Source organism: Pelmatolapia mariae, linkage group LG22, assembly GCF_036321145.2.
Source record: "Pelmatolapia mariae isolate MD_Pm_ZW linkage group LG22, Pm_UMD_F_2, whole genome shotgun sequence".
In the NCBI taxonomy this organism is placed as follows: Eukaryota; Metazoa; Chordata; class Actinopteri; order Cichliformes; family Cichlidae; genus Pelmatolapia; species Pelmatolapia mariae.
Window position 1 is genome coordinate 3994863 of NC_086245.2, and position 12840 is coordinate 4007702.

A 12840-nucleotide genomic window follows, 5' to 3' on the forward strand; every position below is an offset into this window, starting at 1 on the left:
GCCACGGTGACACCCAGAGGGAAGGAAAAGATGCAGCTGCACGTCCGGCTTTGGCACATCTGTACATTAAGCGTCCTGAAGGTGAAGAAGAGCGCTTTAATCTTTAATAAACGTGAAATGAATGTCTGCGGTGAGAATGGTTGCATCGCAGCAGGAGACAAACGTTTCCTGTTATTTGCTGTTCCAGCCGGACGATTCTTGTCTCCAAAGCTTTTTATCTGCTGAAATTTGTGACACTGACGGTGCTTGATTACTATTTTAAAGACTATTTTGAGCCTTGACTGGTTCAGTTTTTAACTTTTGTTGCTAAGCAATGTTGACCAAAACTCTGCTTATTGGTTAGAGCTGGCACTTTTGCCTGGCAACATTACCTGATTGTGTATTCTGGAGACGCTGGCGAGAGCTTCCAGTTGCAGAAGATGGCGCAGGCTGTGGCATCGATCCTGCTCTGAAGGCCCTCTATTATTTCCAGCAGCTCGTCCTTAAATGCATCTGAACAACACAGCAGAAAAGGGGGCGGGGCCGCGAAATAAGCAGCGTACTTAACGGCACAGGGAATGTGAGTTTTGATAACAACCCGACCGGCAGGCAGACAGCTGCAGCCCTTCACCGGAGAGGACCGAACGGGGGCAGGGTTAATTAAGAAACCGGCTGACGTGCACGTCCAGGCCTATCAGGAGGGCGATGCATTTACTGACAATCACCTGGGCTCAGATTTCACTGCATTCAGCTAAACAAACACAGACATTCCTCCCTAATTAACCATCTATAATCACTAAGACGTTGGCTGTGATAAAAATGAAATAAACTGAAATACACCTGAAACAAAAAACATGCTGTAAGAGAGAGTCCACCTTTTGCAGGACAGTGCATCAATCAAACTCATTCATCAGCGCCCACAGTATTCACAGGCACGAGCTGATACTAAGACACAAAAATTGTATTAATTCATGATATTAAATTCAATGATATTAAAACACAGATAAAAATGTGAGCTAATCATAAATGTTTCAGTTCTCTGGGTAGTGCAGGTATCCATCTGCCATAAAGCAGAGTCATGGGTTCAACTCTACACTGAGGCCATTTAATTAGTGTAATTCTCCCACTTTTCCTGAATTTTCTCCCCTATCGTGGTCTAATAAAGGCTAAAAAAGCCTAAATATATTTAAACAATGGAAGTAAAATATAATAAAATCACAGAAATTCACAAGGAATAGAGGATCTGATATATGATGAATGTTTAATATTAAGATATAGCCAGAAAAATCAAATAAAAAGAAATAAAATTGCATGGATGGGTTGAATAAAACATAGAAATTCATCTCTGCAGAGGACTGAGAGGCTGATCATTTAAATGAGCACAATTCATGAGAAATACAAAGTAAGGTGTAATATTTTTTTAAATAGATAAAAAAAAAACCCAATAAAACTGTTAAAAAATGCTAATTAACAAGAAACATACCGTATATTAAAAGGTCGAGTACTTCGAGAAAATGACGAAAACTGAAAATTAAATAAACAAAATAAATGAACATCAAAGACATTAGAATTCAGTTTCTCCTGCAGCTGCTTTTTTTATACTTGACCTTTGACCTTATGGATAACAAAGCGTTAATAATTTGTTCTTTAAGCCTGAAAAGCAGCCACGCTCATTCCTTCTGTTTTAAGTGAACAGACTGAGATTTGGCATTAAAATGGTTTTATCAGCACTGATAAGGAGCCAGGAATCAGAGCCCGATCATAAACTTACACTCGGGATGTTTCCGGGTTTGATTGGTGACGTTGCACATATTATCACAGAGGTCAAAGGTCACTAAATCACCCAAGTCCTCATAAATCGATCGCATAACTCACCTACACATAATCGCCGGTGGGAGCAGGGCAGGGTGTGCTTCCTAAACCCGCCTGTTGGTGTCGCTGTCCGTCACGTTTTCGCACAAGCGCGAGGGTTCGTCTCCACGTTTATTGCATCTGATCAGGTACGACAAGCCCATTTATCAAAATGCACGAGCGCGATGCAGTCTGGTGATCGTGGAGAAACTTTTCCTTCCACTCCCACGCACTCTCGCCCTCCTGATCCCACCGAAACTCCCTTTAAATGAGCCCAGGTTGAACAGGTGGGTGCTGATGCTCCAGCCGCACGTGAGCACGGTGCTGTGAGCGGGTCAGCTCCAGGATCAAACAGGTGTCACAGAAACACCCGAGCGGCGTGGGTTTTGTTCCCGCTCACATCGCTTTTATTTTAGATTTTACATTTTTATTTACATGTTGTGGGGTTTTTGCATGAAAGCGAACTTTTGCAACATTTTCTCCGAGTTTAGGAGAATTCACAGAGATCAGAGCTGCACGGTGTCACAATCACGAACATGTCACACACGAGACGGGAACGAGTCCGGTGATGGTGTGTGTGAGCGGGTGTGAGGGTAAGAGTGCAGGAAAGTGGATTAAAATGAGAATAAAGTCGGTGCAGAGGACCACAGGTGTGTGGGTGTGTGTGTGAGAGCGTGTGTGTGGATGTATAGGTGGTGCCTGCCTGCTGCCGGGGTGCTGAGGCTGAGCCGCTGCAGGAGGGGGGCACGCTCGGGGGGTGCATGGCCGCCGCATGCTCGCGCCTCTCCGCCGTGCCAGCGTCCGGCAGCGTCGCGGTCCAACTTTTCTGTACATTTTCACGTCACCTGGACACCGAACATAAATTTGGCATCCTATGCAAATATATGCTGACGTAAAAGATCATGTGGTTTTTGTCGTCGATCCCCCCTATGAGCAACGAGCAGGCTTTTTTTTCTCCTCTCTACTGTTGTCTTTAGGTTAGCTATGCTACAATCTTTACTGTACCCAGCGCTAGCTATATGCGCCCCGCACCGCTCCACTCTGGATCTCTGGGAATAATCAACTTCCAGCCTGTCGCACCGTGCAGCCACAGACTCCACACAGGTAGGACACGAGGGAAACTTCTCGTTTTTTTACTCGCGGGGAGAAATTTTGACCAAAGTGACCGCAAAAGTGAAGTTATTAAAGCGGCTTGGTTGCAGGCAGACTAGCCGCCTGGCTCCCTCTCTCTGCCCAGGCTGCTGCTGTTGCTGCTGCTGCGGCGGCTGCTAGCGACCGTCCCCCTCCATCACAGCCTCTCGGAGTGGGAACCACGGCGCTCTCACCCCGCGGATCTCCTCGGCAGCCCGGCTGGGATGGAAACACTTAGACACCTGGCTGTCAGGTAACTTTAGTTGCGGGGTGACTGCTCTCCGGGTGTATTTGAGGATAGTTGTGAGACAAGTGAATGTCACCCGGTTCGCGTTGTGTTTTTTTTTTTTTTCCTAGTAGCCAACTTTTGCCGTCCCCCCTCCACCCCCGGTGAAAGTGCACATAATAAATTTATTAGCCATTGGGGCTAGCCGTTAGCCAGTTAGCCCCTGCTAATGACGGGCGACCCGGCGGAGCTAAGAGCTTTAGCTTTAGCCGTTCCCCGCACACAGCAGCGGGAAACGTGGCTGCCCGTCTCTGGATGTTGTGCTTTCATGTCGGGAAACGCATTTGTTTTGGCTGCCTCCCTCTCCCCCTCCTCTCTCCCGTCTTCCCCTCCGAGTTACAGCGTTGCTCCGCGGACCCGAGTGGAGGATAAATCCACTTTTTGTCGGCGCCTCGGTCTCCGCGGAGCCGGTGACAGTGCGGTTAAAGAGTCGGCTCAAGTGTTGTTGTTGCCCGCTGTAGGTTAGGTTCAAACGGGGCTAGCTAGCAGACAGCCAGTCTGGCTGGTTGGGTCATCTGAGGTGAAGCCGCCGTCAGCGGGCTGCACAGAAACACGCTGCCTGTTTGCGGAGAGCCGCTTCCCGCTGCTTTACCGGCACTTTTCCAGCTTTTCCGCTTTAAACTTGCCTTTCGCCGAGCTGTCTTTACCGTTAGATCGTCTTTTCGGGCTGTTTTCACCGCCGATGAGCGAACGGTTTGGCGGTCGCAGGTTGAAGCGAACTGCCGTTTACTTTGGTATTAAACAGTTTTCCGCTCGGTGCTTTAAACGTGTTCAAATGTGAGGCTGAAGTAGTTTAAGAGGGGCTTTTGGGCCGGGCCGGTTCCGAGGACGGGTTGCCTGTTTGGTGGACAGACGCTGACTTCGTGCCAGTTAATGGCAGACTGGTTTTCTACTGGTTTCAGGCTGCCAGGATCCACAGCGCTCGGCTTTTCCACGAGAAACGCCGTCAGTGTTTGTTCTTTTTGCACAAATATGTTTTTAAACTGCATTTATAAGGATCCGCGTTGATATTGAACTGTTTTTACTCCGGTTAAGCAGAAATGTGTGCGTTTTTTGCATAATTTTGCAAATACGCGCTCGGTGTATTTACATCCAGCGCCGTGTGTTTGCTGTGCCGTACAGACTGGGTCACTGCTGCCGCCCGACCGTGCAGGGAAACCGGCGTTATTAGCGCCCGTTTGCTCACCGGGACTGCCTGCATGCCCCGTATGTGACACGGCCAGGAGGGTATCCACATGAGGGGCGTGGGGTGGCACCAGCCCCCCTCAAATATCAGTGCTTTGTCCCCACAGGTCCTGCGGTCTAATGTAACTTAGTACATTTACTCAGATACTTTACTTGAGTGCACTTTTAATAAACTTTCAATTTATTTAACGATTTCTCCTTAAAAAAAATCTCAGAATGAGCCTTTGCAGGGTTTACCGCACTTACAATCAAGGCACAGAGTTCCCTTTTTAACCTTAGTTAACAGAAAATTGGAATGTTTGATTATTAAAAATTAATTGTAAGCTTGGGAAAATTAAACCACACTTAAAAAATACTGTTTAAAAGTATTTTTTTAAAGAAAGATGTTTGTTGGCGGGTTTTATATAAAACCAAACCAAACAGCTATATTTTGATGCTTGTGTTGCACTTTGTGCTCTAGGCTTTGTTTTAAAGCTTTAGAGGGCTGCTGCAGATTTAAAAATATAAATCTACTCATATTTGGTGCTATAATATTTTAAATAACACTCCCCAGCAGCATATAGGTACAGAAAATCATATCCAGCTGCAACATTAAAGTAAAGTCTGCACACCATTATGATCTAACATTATAATGCATGTCGTTCAGCACAGTGAGTAGTCTGTATGTAGGTACTTGGAGTATATTTTGCAGTGTAATTTAAGGCTTTTCATACTTGTTTTGCTTCTTTGCACACTAGTTTTCTTCCTTTAAAATAAATGTCTGTATCATGGCACAGGACTGAACACGAGTGTAAAATATTTTTATTTCCTTTGGGCCCCCCCATTCTAAACAAGTCCCGCGTACGCCCGTGGACGTGGCAGCTGTTCCTTCTTGTAGTCAAACTTCTCCAAGTTCGCCCAGCCTGTGTTCACTATGTTCCCCGACCTAATTTCCTACCCCAAGCCCTGTTACATAAAATCATGAATAATTAGGTGCAGCCGGCTCGCATGCCGGTTCAGACCTAACGCGGTGACGTGGTTGGAAATTAAAAAGCCATTCTGACCTGTGACCCCCCCCCCCCCATGGCCCCCCTTCAGTTGAGAAAATATCTGTAAAAAGTCGTAGTTGTGTTTGTTTTGCAGCTTTTCCTGCTGTCCTCATGTGACTCCCTGCAGTCTGAAGGACGTACAGGAGGAAGATTTCTGTCAGGCTTAGGCGAACAGGTGTGTAAACTGAATTTGGGCAGGTTTCACCCTCCACCACATCCCTGACAGTGTGACTGAAGTGTGTCTTGGCTCTTGGAAATCATTGGAGAGGCTCGTATTTGGCAGCGGCTCCTCCTCTTCCTCCTTCCTCTATACTGCCCGGTGACAGCCTTAAAATCCACCTCCTCCCCGCCGCTGCACCGTGCGCTCCCGCTGAAAGTGTGTCAGGATTTTTTTTTCCTTTTCTTTTTTTTAATATTATCTCCCTCTCGCCTGTTCTGGTTCATAATCACATTTCCTTTTCCATTGACCGACTTTTTTTGTCTCATATTTTGCCGCTATTGTATCTGCGCCGTGTCAGGCTTTTTAATCCTATGATATGGATGCAGGGATCAGTCAGTCATGCTGCCAGTCTCCGAATCAGAGCACGCTCGCTTGCTCTCTGGCTGCTATTTATTTGTCACAAACGCCAACACACACACACACGGGCGCACACACAGCACGCAGCTTTAGTGCGCTTTCCCTTCCTCACTACTACTCTCGCGTCTCTCACACACACGCGCACACACACTTTCGCTTTTCCTCTTCCTGCCCTGACACGCTGCTTTTTTCTTTGACACACACATTTTGCCGCTTCCTGGGAAGTGCAGCTGTGATTTGCTGTTGCCACCTGACCTGTCACCCCAACTCCCCCTCCCCAACACACACACACGCACACACACAGACACACACACGCAGCCATAGTGTGCTTTATTTCACCGTTTGCACTGCTCACATCATTGGTTTTTTATTGCAGAAAATTGCTGCTCCACTCGTGTGTTTTCATTATTTGTAGCGATAGAAAAGGACCCCTTTCTGTGTGTGTGTGTGTGTGTGTGTGTGTGTGTTGCCCTCAGTGGCATTCAGTCGTGACAGCTCACACACACACTATGCAGCACTCTTTGTCGCTCTGTCAAACTGCTATTTATTTCACGCACATGCACACACACACATGCAGAAAGCATGCATGACAGCTGCATCTTTGCACACACACACATTCAGTCACTCCTTTTTTGCTCTTATGGCACACACATTTGTAGTTTGGGTGCTTTATGAAATAGTAAGAGAGGGTGTGTGTGTGTGTGTGTGAGGGTGTGTGTGTTTGGGAAAGAGTACGAGCATGCCAGGTTGTGCGTGAGTGAGTGAAGTGGGGGTGATTTTCTGTGAGTCACTGTGTGTGTGTGTTACTGTCCACTCCTGCCTCACTGCTGGAGCTCTTCACAGGGAAACACACACACACACACACACACACACACACACACACACACACACACACACACACACACACACACACACAGCGGGTGCATTGGATGTGCACGGCTGCTGCTGCTGCTGTTGGATCAAACCCACGTTCCACGTCGACTTGGAGGCTTTTCAGAGGTTGAAGTTTGTGTGAGCGCGAGCACCGGGATCCCCATTCGATCAGATTTAACTCCAGACCAGAGATGAAGCTCCTTCTTTTTACTGTTCGCTGCTTTAATAATCTTTTATTCCCCATTTCTTGGTGCTAAAGCGGAAATCTCGCCCAAGGATTTTATGTCTCGGTAATTTTTTCCCCTCGTACAGAAATTAAAAGTGATATTTTTTGCAGTTTTTTTCTGCCGTGCAAACATTCGTGCGCTGCAGTGAAGGCTTTCATTACTCGCCATGAAATGTATTTTTTAAAAGTTGTGTGTGTGAAAAGTCCCACTGCTGTTTGTTCCAGCTGTGGAAAGGCTTTCAGCCAAATACGGCCATTTTTCAGCTCAGACCTGCTACTTTAGTAAAACATTAATTCCTACCTTTGAACTCGCGGGTGCTCATTTTCACAACTTAAGTCCATTTTTACACCTGCTTTTCCTCAGAAAACACATCTTTATACGTCTCCTGATCTTGTAAATCACCTGCAGACTGTGAAGCTTGTGTAGTTATTAGAGCTAAACTGACAAAGCAGCCAGGCTGATTCATTGGTCGATAATTGCTCGGTGCAGCTTGATCATACCTGTATATTCCAGCTGACAGGTACAGAGGATGTAAGGAAATGTCATACTATGCTTGGGCTTCCAGCTCTGCTCCATAAAGCTGGAAATTCGCTGACTAAAGTCGGGTTATTTAGTGTCTGGAGACGGTGGCCATTTTTTCTGGGCTGTCTGTGCTAAGACTTCCTGTTCTGTGAAACAATCACATGTAGAGATGTTCGCAAAGCTAAAAAGAAGCAAAGCTGTCCTTTCTGTTAGTGTGTTCTGTCTTTTGCTCTCAACATGGGCCGTTTACCTGCTTCCATTCAAGCCTGCTTGTTGATGATTGGTCATCTAAATACTTGGCACCAATCAGACAGAGACAATGGCTAAAGGTTTCACTGCAGTTTGGCGTTTGAGCTCCCACTTGAGCTCTCTGAATGAACCAATGCACAGGTGAATTGAAGCCCTGAAGGCTTTCGGTACCAAAGAATTTTTGTCCCTTTTGTCCTGAAGGTTTAAACCAGACTCGCCAGTTTTGGCCTCAGAAATGCAGGATATTTGGGGAAATAGTGGTTACTAATTTATCTGAAAGACTTAAAAGACGACTTGACCACTGGGAAGAGTTTGGCTATTCCTCAAAGATCCCTCCCCCGCTGTATTATCCTACATTTTACCAATCCAACATCGGGTAGTACGTTGTTCTTCTGTTCTAGTGTTCTAGAGGTGGATTTCCTACCAACACTAACATGTTAGATCCAGTAAAATTAGAAATATGTGGACTACTTAAAATTAATAACTGCTTTTACACAAAACCCAAACTAGCTATCTGCAGCAGTTGGGGTTCAAAGTGTGTGCTCACATTGGGACCGGACTGGTGGGACCTCAGTGAGCGTGCTCTCAAATAACATCTACAGTATTTCCACGGTATTTAGTCTTCAGTGTGTAACCAGGCAGGAAGGTTTAACGTGTGAAAAACTGCATTACAGCGTGAAAGAGTCTTAAACCTGCATACTTTCAAACAGCCAGCAGGGGGCGACTCCTGTGGTTGCTAAAAAATGTCAGATTTCATATACGTCAATGAGGAAAAAGAGCCCGCTGCTTGCTTGACTTCTTGCTTGAATTTTCCGGATGTCTTTAAGGTTTTTGTGCATCTTGATCTCATTAGAAAAACAATTTTAATTACGTTACGTTAAAATGAGCCAGCGTCTCCTGCAGGAACAGACTCGTTGTTGTGCTTGTATCGAGACTCTTACCCGTGTGGTGTTGTTGAGTTGGTGTGTGTTTTGTCCACATGTGATGGAACATGCTCCGTCCGTCGGGTTCTCAGTCAGATCCACTTCTCGCTGCGGTCGGTGCTTTTAGCGCCGACTGCTCAGAGTAGCGCTTATTAGTGGCAGTTTTTCTTTACTTTTTTTTCTGTTTTTGAAAGGCAATTGAAGAAATATTAAAAGACCCGGTGAGAGCTGAATTACTTTCACCTGCGCTGAATCCAGGAAACCTCAAGGCGGACTGGTCACAGAAATGAAAACATCCTTTAGGCACAATGCTTTGAGTCAACTTTGTTACAGAGTTGACCTCCGGTGTATTGTCTCTGTGGAGGGCCGTGTGTAATTGGTGCTTTTATTTCCATTGTGGCGACGACCTTGTTGGGTTGAAGCCGGTCGTTCGACTACATAAAGGTTTTTTTAAAAGGAGTCGTCCATGTTGTGCCTCTAAGTGGCTGAGAAGTGTCTTTTTCTGGTACTAATGAAAGAAAAACGTTGATTTGTGAGTGTTTTTCTCTGGAGGTCTTCTTACAGCAGCCCCGCTGACGTTTGCGTTTTTCTGGAAATGTTCCTTTCACTGTTTTCACGGCGACGTCCTCATTGTTCATCCTGCCTGAAACGCGCGACCTCTGAGAGACGGCCAGCGCTCGTCAATGAGTAAACGGCCGGTATTCTTCAATGACTGAAGACTAGTGAGATGTGGTCAGTGATTCAGAGCAGTGGAAGCAGGGTTATCCTGCATGATTCAGCTCAAAGTCACTGATGATATTCAGAGGCTTTGGTTTTGGTCTTCCCCCAAAGGGAAATCATCAGGACTGTAATAAAAATACTTTTAACCAGACTTTTTCGAGCGGGATTTCATCGCCTTTCATTCATTCGTCGCTGATTACTGCTATAACCAAACGCACACTGATTGTTCTTATGTGTATAGTCCCCCCCAAAGGCCCAGTTTGAGCCAGGATAACCCTGATATTACTGATTTAATATCACCCAGACCAAGTCTGATGTGTCTAATGAACTCATCGTACGAAAGGTCTTTTTTATTTTACAAGATAACTTTAAAAAAGGCCTGTCGAGTGTAAAGCTGCACCGGCGGCTCAGAGCTGAAGCTGCATAGAGATGTAAGCTGTCTCCGACACCTGTGTGGTGCAGACAGGGCTGAAAATATATCTATTGATTATTTATTTGCCTCTTTCATTCCTGCACCTCTGCTCCTGCCTCGGTAAAGCTATGTGATCAGCACAGCTTCTTTTGTCTGTTTTAGCAGATTTTCTCTGAGTTCGTCAAGCTGAATTTTCGGACACTCGGTGGAACGATGAAGCATCAGCAGAGGAAGAAGACGTGGCGTTTAGATGCTGATCTGAATATGTCGATTTAAAACTGTGAAATTACACACAGGCTTTGGTGGAGGATGCGTTATTCGAGTGCCTGTGTTGGCAAATCTAAAAACTTCCGACCAAGTCTTACCTACTGATGACATCTGTAATAGTTCTGAGGAACAGCTGGATGAATGTTAAGGATTCACTGGTATGTTGGACAATATGGGCTCGATCTTTGGCAGATACAGACATCAGCAATAAACCGCAAATGAATCTGCAAATATCGGCCCCACAGATTAGATGACATTTGTTCAAGTCAGTTTTGTGTTTTATTTATTTATTTTTATCTGTTGTGTCAGAAATGCTAAAAAAAACAACCTGTGAACAGCGTCAACCAAATTTTTATTTTAAACATCTGTTCTGTTGTAGAATGTCACGATTTGTGCATCTCTAATGAGCAGTTACCGGAGACGATCATATTTTTGAATACTGAACAGTCGTTTAGCTGTAAAGACTGAAGCATTTATGCACCGAAAAATAGAAATTTCCTCTTGTTTTTACCAGCGTCTGCTGCGATGCTCCTGGTGACTCATTTATTAGTTTGTTTTGGGGTTTTTAAACATGAGGGGAAAAACAGACGTATTTAAAAATCAGAAAAAACCCAGAAATCAGTAAAAAGTGAGCCCGGTCTGACGGTCGAGGGTAAAGAAGTCCTGAAGAAACGCGTGCTAGCACCAACCTGCATCTTCATCGGCAGCGCAGTGACCGTGGCAGGCTGGCTGTTCTTAGGCTCTTCCTCGTCTGATCATTAATCAATATTAAAAACACTGATGTGTCTTTAATGCTGAGAAGTGGGTATACGAACGGAGTATTAATAGCAGCGCAGCGTCCTGCGGTCTGCACGCAGCTTCACAGGCTTTTCCACACTGCCAAGAATAACTGGGGGAAACACTGAATACTTGTAATTGTTTGAAGTTTTTGGCAGGACGAGGCCAAATTCTCAGATATTGAAAACTGGCACAAAAAAGCAGATTCACTCCAAAAATATCAGCGATGGAAAAACTGGAATGGGTCAAACCAAGAAAGCAGAGCGGGCTCGTTCTTCTGAGGTCTACTGTACATGCTAATGACGCTCGCCCAAAAATATAATAATGTATGCAGGGAGAAAATCAGACCGCAGAGACGTGACAGAACCAAAGAAGAAGGAGAAATGCAAATGACTTATTTTTCCAGATGAGAAAAGACGGCGAGCTTGTCAGCTGTGAGCTCTGTAAGTAATTAATATTAATGTAACATGAAAATAAACCAGACTTCACTCGTGTCTGGAGCAGGATGGGCGGTATAGGCCGGCCCGGCGGGAAGTCACGTGACTGATAAACAGCGCCCCGTCCTCCACGTGACGACGACGACGATGATGAAGCGTGAGCCCGGGCCGATCGCTGACAAACGTGCCGCCTTGTTTCTGAGCCGGAGCTGCAGCTCTGCCTCTGGGCCAATCAGTTTAACGTCGACCTGCAGCTCGGTCCCGCCCACTGCTCCGTCGACAGCATCCGAAACGGCCCCTGAGGGAGGTCACGTGACGACGGAGGAAAAAAGACATCATTTATTACAAAATAAAATGTTCACATGACCGCTTTCTGGGAGCGGCGCTTCTGTGAATGGGACTATTGACTGATCAGAAAGTTACCATCGGGTCACTGCTCCGTTCAGCCCGGGCATTAGCAGCGCCGTGACGCTGCTCTCACAAACATGCACGACTTCAGTTTATTGATCAGGAAACTTTATTTTCGTCCCGCTGGACACAAAGATCAATGTGCAGTGAGATTAAAGGCTTGCAGTATGGAAATATTAAAGGGCTGCATGCACGTAGGGCTGCAGGCGGCTCTCTGCTTGTACTCCCTCCATTAGATCCATGAATTAGCCTCCAGTGAATTCATTAGATTAAATCATCTCAGGCTTAATCTGATCATGTTTTGTTGAGTCCTGAGTTAAAACTTGTTTTCTTTCCTTAAACACAGCACAAAGTAAAACTTGTGTGTGGGAAGCTTGCTGAGTATTTTAGCCCTGACTCTGTACATTACACAGCTTTCTTGTTGTTGTTGTTGTTGTTGTTTTTGTGTTTCGGCTCAGGAGATAAACCTGCTCGGTTACGTTTGTGCTGCAGTCACAGGAGATGTGAAACTTGTATCTGAGCAACCAGTCGCACTCGATGAAAATGACAAGCGATCACTGTGCAAACGCAGAGTTATTTATTCATTATTATCCGTTTTCCTCCCAGTGTGACTGAGAGGTTTGGGGTTAAATACGCCCTGTGTCAACAGTGACTGCCCTACAGACCCGACCTCTCACCTTGTCTCTTATTTCAGGCACAGAGGGACTCAATATCCTAAAAATAACTCTAAAGGGGTTCCCAGGGTGTTCCCGTATTAGACTGAATGTAAGATCCAGAAGTAGCCGCCACGACACACAAACTGGTTTTTAGGATCTATGTTTTGAAGCCTCAGTTTTGGTGTTCGGCCTCTCCAGCGTTAGCTTTTAGGAGCCACATTAACAACAGACCAGCGTTAGCCGCTAAGGCTAATACAGTGGAACCCCGACTTACGAAATTAATTCGTTCCCGAGGGTCTTTCGTAAGTTGAAAATCTTCGTAAGTCGAAGCA

General features: G+C 45.6%; 1 protein-coding gene across 3 annotated transcripts in view; it reads left to right on the forward strand.

The window, feature by feature from the left end:
• The first annotated feature begins 2562 nt into the window (after window positions 1–2562).
• The window catches only part of LOC134619735 (zinc fingers and homeoboxes protein 2-like), a 128953-nt gene continuing 118675 nt past the window's right edge, over window positions 2563–12840 (forward strand). Inside the window, exons 1-2 of one of the 3 annotated variants that reach the window (XM_063465566.1) lie at window positions 2563–2934; window positions 3033–3214. The gene's annotated coding sequence lies outside the window, so the exon portion shown is untranslated. Of the gene's footprint in view, window positions 2935–3032; window positions 3215–5552; window positions 5636–12840 lie in introns of those variants that run through there. The other 2 variants (XM_063465565.1, XM_063465567.1) reach the window with 2 other exon arrangements.